Raw genomic sequence first — 12,571 nt, 5'->3', positions numbered from 1 at the left:
GACCGATTAAGCCATAGAAATAGCAAAAGATAGGTAAACGTTCAAATTAAAACTTGACCCAGAACCATTCCCCACTTTGCTTCTTGAGCTTCATCTTCTTCTTCAGGGGTAAGCGAACATCAACAGATACCCTAATCCTCATATAGCTTCGCCATAAGCCATTGAAGTTGTTCTCATTAGAGGCAACATATCTCCCTACATAGTTTTCGATGAGAGTCGCCACCCTCTCTGACATAAAGCCTAGAGGTAATTCCAACACATGCATCCATATATCCATGAAGTGCAGCTGACACTGGTGCGGTTGAACGTTTGGCCCTAAACGTTGCCAAACGATGTTTGTTGAAAGTCCATGGTCCACCATCAATACTCCTTTTCAAATCCGTCTCATGGAAGAATTGGAATAGATACAGATCTGTACCTAATTCTCGAATACTTACGAACTGGATGCCACAGGGAAGCCAATTGATTTTTCATGGATACAAAATCAATATTCTTCTTGGTAAAAGACCTACCCACCAAGCACCAATTATATTTATTTTGAACGGTAGGCACATCAACCTCGTTCATGACTAGACCATCGTTTTCTTCCTCCAGAGATAGCTGAGCAAATCTATTCTCCAACTCGTTTCCACTTCCATCATTGCTCGTCATAGTAAGTCAAAGGAAGGCAGGACAAAATCAAAGAATGAGAGGAAAACCCTTGCCAGATAGACAAGACTCCAGTAACTTGTCAAGAGACAAGACAAGAAACAAAAAAGAAAATTAATTTATGATTAGTTAGTTGACCTGATTCACTAAATCGAGCTTGTCAAGTTTCTAACGTCCTTGACTTATTTTCAAAGTATAATTTTAAAATTAAATTAGAATAAAATTTTTTTTAGCACAAATTAATTTTAATATTTAATTAAAATAATAAATATAATTTTTTACTTTAATTTTTTATTTTTAATAAAATTTAAACATATTAAACTATTAATATTTAAAATAATATTATTAAATTATTATATAATTTAATTTTAATTATTTATATAAAATAAATATTTTTAATTAAAAATATCATTTTATTATTATTTTATTACAGTGGTAACAAGCCGAATCCAAAGTACCTCGACGGGAACTCAACCATATATTAGACATCCCATAAGATAAATAGTATTAAATCTTTATTTTTAAAAATTAGTTGTTTATTCACACATTATAAGTTTTTTATTATTTTAAATATAAATAATAATATAAAATGAGTTTATAAATAATAATTTAATAAATTTTATAATCTTTTATAATTTTTATTATATTTTAAAAATAATAATAATAATTTAAAATATTCTTAAAAATCTCTTTTAATAAAATTTTCATATTTTAGAATTTTATTAATATCTTAAATATAAAATTATTCTAAGACATTTGTTAATAGAATGTATATTACAAATATTATAGATATGTTATTTCTTGTAATACCTCTAGATGTATCCTTTTTGGCTTTTTAAACTAATGTATTATATTTCATAATTAAACTACATAAAATTTTAGCACAACATAAACAAGGGCTTAACATCTAGTGGATAGGAGATTTTAGCACCAACCAAATGATCTCACTATAATCTCTCTCTTTATATATATATATATATATATATATATATAATAAGCTAGAAAAGAAAAAAAAAAAGAAATAAAGTGGATTCAATGGCGGAAAAACTCGAAACTTAGGCCCCAGGTTCAAGTAAAGTAACTTCAATTAAATTATTAAATTAAAATAAGAAAAAAAAGTAGAAATTTAATTATTATAACAGTATTATACAAAATGTACTGTGATTTTAATCTAAATTTATAATCTACATATAATTTAGAATCTTTCTATTACTTATTACTACTATATTAGTTGCAATAAAATCTTTCAAAATTTGATTTTGAGTTAGCAACTTCTTTTTTTTTTTTTTCCTTTCTTCTTCACTTAGGAAAATAGAAAATAGAAGAGTTAAATAATGAAAACCTCAAGGAGATTCATAGCTAAAGGTAATGATGTCCGAATAAAGGTTATTTTAGAATGTATTAATTAGTATTAATAAAAAATCAACAAACATTTCTAGATATATTACTCCAAAGAATCGACATAATATACCTAGTCGATTAGAATTGAGAAAACTCTCTCTATTATTACAAACATACAATTCACAAAGAGATAAAGAAATAGACGAAACCAGTCGTTTGCGTGTTACTTTTATAAGAAAGATGAAAAATGACGTAAATGACATATTATTATATAATATATTCTGTTAATATATAGAATGTTGTAGTATTGTTTTTTCTATTATACATGGGATACTATAGAATTTTAAGTTTTATTTCGTAATTTTGGAGAATCATCTTAATTTATTTTCTACAATTTAGAAAGTACACATTTTTAACACTTTAAATATGATATTTAATTAATTCATATTCCTTCACACTTTTAAATTCTTCCTTTTAACTTTCATTTTAGATATTTTTTTTAAGTAAACAATATCTTGATTATTGATTTTAACTATCTTGTAGTCTTCTTTATTTTTAAATTCTTTATAATTCTTACTTTAGATTAATCTTTTTTTACTTTTTCCATTTTCATATTTGAATATCAAGATATAATACTTTGATTATATATTTCATAGTCCTCTTTTCAAATTATTTTTTTTATATATAATTTTTCACTTCATATTAGATTTTTTTTTTTTAACTTTTTCTATTCTTATGGTAGAATAATTATATTATTAGTTAAAGAAACTTTTTTTTTTAATTATCACATTTATGTTAATTCATACTTTTAATCTCTCGTTAATTTTATCTCACATATATTTCATCGAACTTATTTTGGTATAGTTTAGTTTTAAGAAAAGAAAATGAGTTAATGGAACCTACTTTATATTAATAAATTAAATATTTTTAGTATATAACAAAATTTTAATTTCTTAAATTAGATTATGCAATTTAGTAAATTAAAAATAAAATGAAGTACTTCCACACATGTAAAATAAAAGAATATTGTTTAATTATAAGCTTAAAAATATTAAATATTAAATAACCAAAAAATTTGAAAAGATCAACAAAAAGTAAAAGACTAAACCAAACCAAACTAGAAAATTCTTTTTTTGTTTGATTTATATTTTTAAGATGTTTAGTTTATATTCATAATTATTTAAATTCATATAAGAATATTATCAATAAAGCAAATAAGCAATTAGAATTGCAAATTAAAAGAGATTATTAAGTGGTATATTAGTGAATGAATTTATTATTGAAAATAATAAGCAATTAGAAAAGATAATAATTTATTATTTACAATTGTTTAAAATTATATATTTATATTATTTATAATGAAGATTTGATATTTGAAATATTAAATCATATAATCTATAAATATTTAAATTCAGTTACAATTAGAATATTTAGTTAATCTTGCATCGCACTAGTATTAATCTAATATAATTGTAGTTTATAATATTTAACTCATTCAAATTTAATGTTATTTCACACTCTGGAGCATGGACCTCTATTCGCATTTTCTTTTTTAATTAAAAAGGAGGCCAATCAGCCTAGCACGACATTACATAAAACAAGTTCTTGCAAAAGAGACGCCAAGCTTATCCTGGAGAAGAAGGTTGTTCATTTTCATAGGAGGATAGCTAAAACCAAGATTAGCAAGGAAATCAGCACACTGATTAGCCTCCCTGTAGGAATGACGAACTATAACCGTCCAGTCCCATTGTAGCATATTAGTAGCTTATTGAAACAGAGCTAAATGTCTATGAGGAGCTTCAGCTTTTCCACTCAGAACATCCACCATAACTCTACTATCACTAGCCAGCTAAATCTTGCGAAATCCTCTACTCCAAGCTAACCTTAGGCCATGAATTACACCCCTACTCTCAGAAACTAACATAGTGCATATGCCAATATTACACGTAAAGCCACTATCCAAATTACCATTATCAAACCTAATTATACCACCAGCCGCTGCATTCCCAGACTGTATTCTCAGGGAACCACCGGTGTGAAGCTTTACCCATTGCATTGGAGGATAGTCCCAACCAACCATTCTCTCCACCGTGGAGTTATGCCTGTGCACTTGATGACCCAATGATGCAGAAGCAGTTTATCTAGGCACTGTCTCGAAGAGAGGCTTGGTGAAATAGATATGTCTGTGAAGATACGGATTATCTGCACTTGGACAGAAAGACCCTATCACCTATTTCTAAGAATGCAACGACGGAAAGATCCATATGTAAATATAGTATCTATCTAGATACGCTCAAATAACTTCTTCTTTCTCATAATGAGAATATATATAACCCTATTCCGGTCTGGTCCGGTATTAAAAGAGCAAGCTTTAGATAGAATAGTAACAAAAAGATCTCTTGGAGGGAAGTAAGACTCATCAAATAAGCAGCAATTCCTCTCCTTCTAAATAATCCAACAAGCAGTGCCAAAAAAATTCTCCAGTCTACTTCATTCTCAATGTTTAGTTTGTTCTTGAGATTATCCATGAGCTAGCTATCGAAAGGCCTCTCAAAGACTTGATCCAAAACTGAGTAGGAACCAGCTTGAGCCATATGGACTCCGCAAATTTATGGGCATTTTCTTAATTTAATGCATTTGAAATTCTTTTTATCATTTTAGGGTAGAAATATATCAAAATCTTAAGTTAAGGTTCTTTTGGAAAAAGAATTCATCTTTAGGGTAGTTTTGAAAGTCAAGAAGAAAGAAAAAAGAACTTTAGTCCTATCCGCCTATAGAACTGGCGGACAGACCTATCTGCAAGTCCTACAGGCGAACAGGACCAGATTCCTTTTTTTTATTTTTCAATGTGTGCAGTCTTCAGACTTTGGGCGTACTTTGTTCAGCTAGTATGCATGCATGCAACACTACTTTAAATCTATTTAACTAAAAAAAGAATTACAATTTGAAAATAAATGTAATCCGTAATTTTCCACACACATAAGTCACAACTAACTACTCATATCACTCATTTTCCTCTTTCTTTCAATTTTTTTTCTCCATCTTTCTTTTTTTCTTTTTTCTTCTTTCTTTTTTATTCTCTGTATATTAATTTCCATCTTTCTTTACTTCTTTCAATTTTCTTTTTCTCATTTCTTTCTTTCTTTCTTTAATCGGTGAAAAATATTTTCTTTTGGTGGAATTGAAGAAATTTTTTTACAGTCTTAATTTTAAAATGATAATAATTATAAGTATAGTGTTTTTATAAATGTTTATATTTTTTGTTTTTAAATTTTTATTATATTAATATGCTTATATTATTTTTAATTTTGTAGGTATTATTGAAGTTATACGAGAAATCATCATATAATGTAAGAAGTTGTATTTGTGATTTTTTAGAGTTAAATTTGTCATACATATATTTTTTATTATTTATTATGTTTATTTTTCTGTGTATTATATAATTTGTCATGTATAAAGTTTTTATATTTTACTGTACTTTTATAGTAGGAATAACAATAAATTTCGATGTATTATTATATTTATATTATACAATCATTTTTTTTTAGATTTTATTATAAATTTATAAAACTAGAGTAACGATATAAAACTAATAATAAGAATAATAATATAACATATATTATATATTTAGAGTCAAATAAAATAATTTAAATATTATATTTTTAAAAAATAAAGTAATGATAAATTATTTTAAATATAGATAATTAATTTGTATATAATATTTTTGTAGTATAATAATATTAAAATTATATAGTGATAATTATTACTACATAATTTTTTGATAATATTATATAATGATATTTGGACATGAATGAGTAAAATATTTTGTTTGTACGATAAAATGTATAATATTTGCAGTTAAATTTAAAATTATTATCTTTTGTAATAACGTTTAAATATAAATGACTAAAAAATTATGGACGAGTAAGTATGATGACATTTAAAATTTGTGTAGAAATTTTTTTATTAATTGTTAGTACGTTATTATATAATAATTTTATATAATTGAATAATAAATTATATAAGTATAAATGATATTTAAAATTTTTGTAGATCTTTAGTAATTCTAAAAAAATCGTCATATAAGGTATGAATTTTACTTGGTATGCTTTTTAGTATTATGCTGTTATATTTGATATTTTAATATTTGTATTAGATGAGTAGTTTAATTTGTGTTTAAAAATTAGTTTTTTATATGTTGCAATTAATTAATAATTAGTTTAGATTTTTCAATAATTTTTTAATTATTTATTTAATTATTTTTATATTATTAATTATACTTATATTATTGATATAAAAATTATGTTAGGACTTACTCGAATTCCTATGGTTATACATACTAGTGAACAACGAAGAAAAGTGCGAGAACTATTAAGCATGTTAGAAAATATAAAAATGAATTTTAAGGACAATAATGATGAATTGCTCGTTTGGTAAATCATATTATAAAAATAAATTATTGTATACAAGAGATTGTTTAGAAAGGAGGTTTAAGGATAGATAATGAAAAATATAAAGCCCTTAGACATGTTTATGTTATCCAAATAAACAAGGTATCCTTAATTCTCTATGGAATAGCTATGAAGGTAGATGAACTTATAGAAGACTTGTTAAAAATTTATTAAAGAGTGTGTGAATTGGATAGCAAGGAAGACATCTAGTTATTCTATTGGCAAACGAAATATATCAATGATACCCTATATTGTCAAAGGTGAATTATGAATTGCTCGAGAAAGATAAGGAAAGACTAGAAAAATCAATTCCTATCCATATGATGGATTTGTAATAATTTTCATATTAATAAAGTTTGTTATGTTTGAAGGTATTTATATTTGAAGCATATTTTAAAGCATAGTTATATTCATAAAAATTTACATGACACATGATGCCTACTATACCGTCGTTGCTTATTTCTTAGGGTGGTGATATCATTTATACTCCAATGGGTGCGTGTTTTGTTAATGGATATTCGAAAATAATGACGTTTGATGAAGAGCTAAATTTTATCATATTGCTGTACAACATAAAAAATACTTTGCAACTCACTCGTAATGTGAAAATTACTAAAATTTTATTTAGAGCACCAACTTTTAATTATGGTGAAAATATGATATTTATAACATGTCAAATTTGGGGGGAAGATGACATTGCAATTATCCATCATACTATAAATAAATTTCTGAGGTTGCAATTTGTGGAGTTATTTGTCGAATATAATGATGGTTGATCTACAGAACAAGTAATACAACCAGTTGAGCCTCCATGCCGTAATTTGAATAAATGAGCGGTTGTAGTTAGAGCTTAACTAACAATGGGAATGATAATGAGGATGAGGATGTAGATGAGGATTCGGATGATAATCAAAATTCTGATACCCAATGTGATGCGAATAATGAGAAAGAGGACGATAATAGTTATGAAAATAAAACAGTAGATGAGGACGATGAAGAAAACTACTATGATGAGGATGAAAAAGATGATGACAATATGGCAAAAGTATCGTATGACCATATTGGTACAAGTTCACTAAGCTTCGAAAGTATGAGTAAACATATGTATCCTAACTGGTCTAAAAGCGTCAATATAGAAGAAACGACTGTCCCTCGAGATGGATCAATATAGATAGTGTGTTATGGGATCCGTCTTCTAAATTTCGTACTAGCATGTTCTTTAAATTAAGAGATACAGTTAAGGCAACTGAAAAAATATACTCAACGAGAATACGCCGACAATTTCAAAGTTCAGAAATGAAGAAAAATACCATTGACAATAATTTGTAATCATCCGAAAAGCTGCACATGGAGATTACGTGCAATAATAAAGAAATCAAGTGGATTTTGAGAGATTACTAGATATAATGGCCCACACACATGTAGTTCCCCTGCTGAATCACAACATCATATAAATTTTGACTCATAACTGATATCAGGGTATATTCAGAATATGTTGGTCAAACAACCAAATATCAAGGTAAAATCTATACTAGCACATTTGGCAAAAAAATTTAGTATAACAACAATTGTGTGGAAAGAAAAGCAAAAGGCTATTGCTAATGCTTTCAGAGACAAGGATGAGTCATACAAGAAACTCTATGACTTCATGCACGCTGCAGTGACCTTGAATATGGGGTCCGTATGAAACATCGAAATAAGGAGTATTGCAATAATAATCAATTGATTTGTGGCATCAAACAGTTTAAGAGGATGTTTTGGTCATACAAACCCTACATTGAAGGATTCAAGCATTATAAGCCTATGTTATATATTAATGATATGTTCTTGTTTAGAAAATACAAGAGCATATTGCTGACTGCTAGAGCAATAGATGGTAATAATAAGATATTACCAGTTGCTTTTAATATTGTTAAAAATGAAAGCAAGGATAACTTGGAGTATTTCATGACGATGGTTTGATATCATATATGTGATAATCGAGATGATTTTTGTATCATTTCGGATTGCCATATTGGTATATAACATGCAATGTCACATTAGTTGTGGTGTGAAAATCTGCATCGATATTGCATAGATCACATTTCTAGCAACTACAACACAAAATTCAAGAATCTGGAAATGAAAAAAGTTGTTGAGAAAGAAAGTGCATAAAATACCATTATAATTGTCTGTAATGGGATTAATATATTCTATTTTATTAATCAGAATGGTATTTTTGTAATCATACTTTTACCTTCAAAATGGGTCGCGAATATCAAAAGAGAAAATTTAATAGGTGGATGAAGAAAATCAAAGTTAGACATCCAGAACCAACTATATGGCTTGATAGTATACCAAAGAAGAAGTGGACACTGTCATATGATAACTGCCATCGACATGATATTATGACAACTAACTATGCCGAGTCTTTAAATTATGCTTTAAAACCTATACAGGGGATATCTATAATGACTATGATACATAGACTGTTTTTGAAGTTGGTTGACATATTTAATAAGCATCGAATGAAGTATATTGATGCAATTACTGAAGGTTGTACATATACTGATTATTACATCGAGGTATTGGAGGATTGTGTGCAGAAGGCAAATGGTCATCACGTTAGAACATTTAATAGGGAGACTGGTGTGTGCTCGATTACTACTGCCTATAACAATGCGCAAAAGGAAAGGCGGGCGTAATCAAACGATTAACCTAGCAGAATAAACCTGTACTTGTGACAAATTTAAATAAATTCGAATACCATGTTCATATGCAATTGGTGCATGCTGGTCGGGTTGTCGAAGCCCTTCAAAATAAATTACTGATTTTCTTAAACTAATTTATAGAAAAAGTGAAACCAGGTCGAATCCCAAGAGAACCAATGTGAATAGCTTCTTAAAGTAAAATAAAAGGGGGGTTTTTGAATGTTTGATTCAAAATTATAAATAAGCAGAAAATAATGAAGGCTGAATATTAAAGTAAATAAAAATCAATCTTAACAAATTTCCAATTCAAGAGTGCTAATTCCATCCAATTGTAATCATGATCATAGGCTAAAATATCAATTCTTCTATTCAAGTACTTAGTCTACTTATTCGAAAAAGCCGCAACAAGTGTAATTCTCCTAATATAACTGACTCGAACCCAACATCCAAATCAAAACTTACCATTAGTCAACTGGGCACGATAGCGTTCCATATCAACTTAATGATAGCATTAAGAATAATGAGAATGACTAAACCAACATTAATTTAATTGAGATAACTGCAATTGAAATAACTTTGTTCCTTTATTTCCCTAGAGCCTATCATGCAAGCTATGTAATTCGAATAAGCCGTAATCACACACACATGAGCTAGCTCCTTCCTACTTGTGTCAATCGTTCATGACAATTACGGATCACAAACTCAAAGTTTAGCAATAGAAAAATCAATATCAAAGTTGAGTCGTCAGTTCAATCAATATCAATAATTCATAAATAATATAAGAACAAGAAATAAAGAATACTTGAATTAAAGAAGAATTCTGTTAAGCACAAAGCCTCACAAAATCACAATTGGAATTTATTCACTCTTGAATTAGAAACTAAAAACTTAGCCACTCATGGTGGAGTAAGAATTCACAAGAATTGTAGAGAGTAGAAGAAGAATAAGAATATCCATATCAGGTACTTCCAGCCGTCCTTATATAGGAAGTAAAAGCCTAAACCCTAATAGAATCCTTATAAAAAAGAAATAAGCTTCCTATTTAATCTTATCCCTATAAGAAAGGATAAGATTAAAAGTGATATAAATAAATTAAAACCCTAAATACATGGGAGAAAGTTCTATTAATCCAACACTTCCAAAAATAGAGGAGATTAACTAGGGATAGGTCCACCATAATGAAAACTCTGAAAATTTCGAAGCTCTCCTTAGCATCTTTTAGCAGCTCATGGGGTGCAAGGCGTGGTCACACCTTGTTGTGATGAGTCTTCGCATGATTTCATGAGCTTATGGGTCAAGGCGTGGTCACGCCTTGTCGACAAGTGATCTTCATGCGATTGCACTTCCTCCAAAAGACTTGGTTTCTGATAAATGATGACTTAAAACATGTCTTTAGGCTGGATTTTGCTCCATCCTTGATATTTCATCACCTAAGTCAGAATAAACATAATTTCCATAATTAAGTACATTATTCAACCAAATCGCAAGGAAATTAAACACAATAAATATAACTATTTGTGACTTATCAAGTTCCCCCACACCTAATTTATGCTTGTCCTCAAGCATACCTCAATTCAACATACCAATTCTCCTTTTAACCTTCCTTTCATCTCTTTCAATCTCCTCAAATACCAAATAAATTAAACATACATTAATGAGCTGAATAATAATGACAATCAAGAGATTAGCATTCATAGGATAAATTTTGTAAAAAGAACAAGTATCTCAATAATTCATCAAAATCAAAGCAACGAGACTTAACACCCTCACATGGTTTCACTCAATACTCTCAAAGTGTTTAGGGTGCATTTACTCTCGGAATCAAAACAAAGTATGTTATTACCATAAGCTTGCTAATGAATCAAGTCTCCACCACTACACATGAATTAGATGCAAAAATCAAAGGGACTTTACAAGGGTTGTAATGGGGCTTAGGAAAGGGTGTGATAAAGGGAGAGCTGAGATGTTTCATAATCAAGACAAAAAGATTAGAATCTTGCATGATAACTTATGCCACATCCATACTACAAAAACTTTGAGATTTATTCCCACATTTTATATTAGCACTAAAAATCTTGGAGAAATAACATGTAATAATTCAATTCAATATATTTGATGAATACTTCTCCAATTATCCTCTTTTATGAAAGGAATAAATATCAACTTTCTTTTCTCACCCTTTTTTTTTGTCTCTTCTTTTTTTGTTTCATTTGTACCATGCAACACTTCCCTTCTTGTCTTGACAAGGGTAGAAAAATAGAGATAGCAAACGAAAGGTCTTGGGTTAAACAACATGTGTTAAATAATAAAAAAAAGGAAAATGGGAAATAGGCTCAAAGTGGCTAACTAAAAGGGAAATCAACAGGGTAGGTATTTTAAGAGTCTAAGAATAGGTTAATCCTAATTGCCCCTATCATATTAAAGCATCAATCCAAAAATATGGTCTCAACAAGAATTTAGAAGCAAGTTCTAGAATAATCATACTAGTTTGATAACACTCATAAAAAAAAATAATCAGAGCAAAATATAATGAACTGCTCTAAGGCTCAAAAGCTCACTTGAATGTTTACATTTATATCAAGTCTTGTGCATTTTTCGATCAATAAACTAATGAGATACCTTCAGATAGTTTTAAAGAAACACTAATCATGCTTATCCCCTTTCATGCATTGAAATTCAAATCAAAAATGTATTTCTAACTTACATGGTATTCCAAGTTATCAAAATAAAACTCAAGGTTGCAAAAGAAGAATTAGAACATGTGAATTAAAGCATACCTAATTATAAGCATATAAAAATATTTTCAAAAAGAAAAGGAAATCATGTAATTATCATATTCCTCCCCCACACCTAAACTGTACATTGTCCTCAATGTATCAAAAAGAAAGTGGCTCATAAAAGAAATGAAAAGAAATATGAAACTCCCCTGATTTGCGAGCCACTTGGGTGGAGTATTCTATGGTGATGGAGGGCAGGGGGGTTGAAACCCCCAGTGTTTCATTAAGGTGTCTAAATTTCTCTCCATCTTTGAAATTTATCGTTCCATATTGTCCAATCGAGCTTCAAAATCTAGTTCACTGGAACCCTCTGCATCGCGAGGACTACTTGCTGGGCAAGATCGTTTCCTAGATTTTGGAGGATCACCTTGACCGTGCGAAGAAGGCCGTTGGAAAGAGTATGCCCCATTATGCTCCACAAGCACGTGCATCTTTATCAAGCAGGCGATGTCCAATGGTTCCATCTCGCAAGCAATATGTAAGTTAGTATTATCTAGATCAAGCAATTGAAGGCGAACAGCCAAATGAGTAATTAAAAATCCTAAGCATAAATGCTTTTTACGAGTTAGCACAAATTTGAACTGTGAAGCCAACCAAAAACCCAAATTGATTGCGTTATTATGCACCATGGACCAAATAAAATAAAGTTAAGCTTTTGTACATA

This window comes from Ricinus communis, chromosome 9, assembly GCF_019578655.1.
Source record: "Ricinus communis isolate WT05 ecotype wild-type chromosome 9, ASM1957865v1, whole genome shotgun sequence".
Classification (NCBI taxonomy): Eukaryota; Viridiplantae; Streptophyta; class Magnoliopsida; order Malpighiales; family Euphorbiaceae; genus Ricinus; species Ricinus communis.
The sequence above is the reverse complement of the archived record's forward strand: the minus strand, read 5'-3'. Positions refer to the sequence as shown.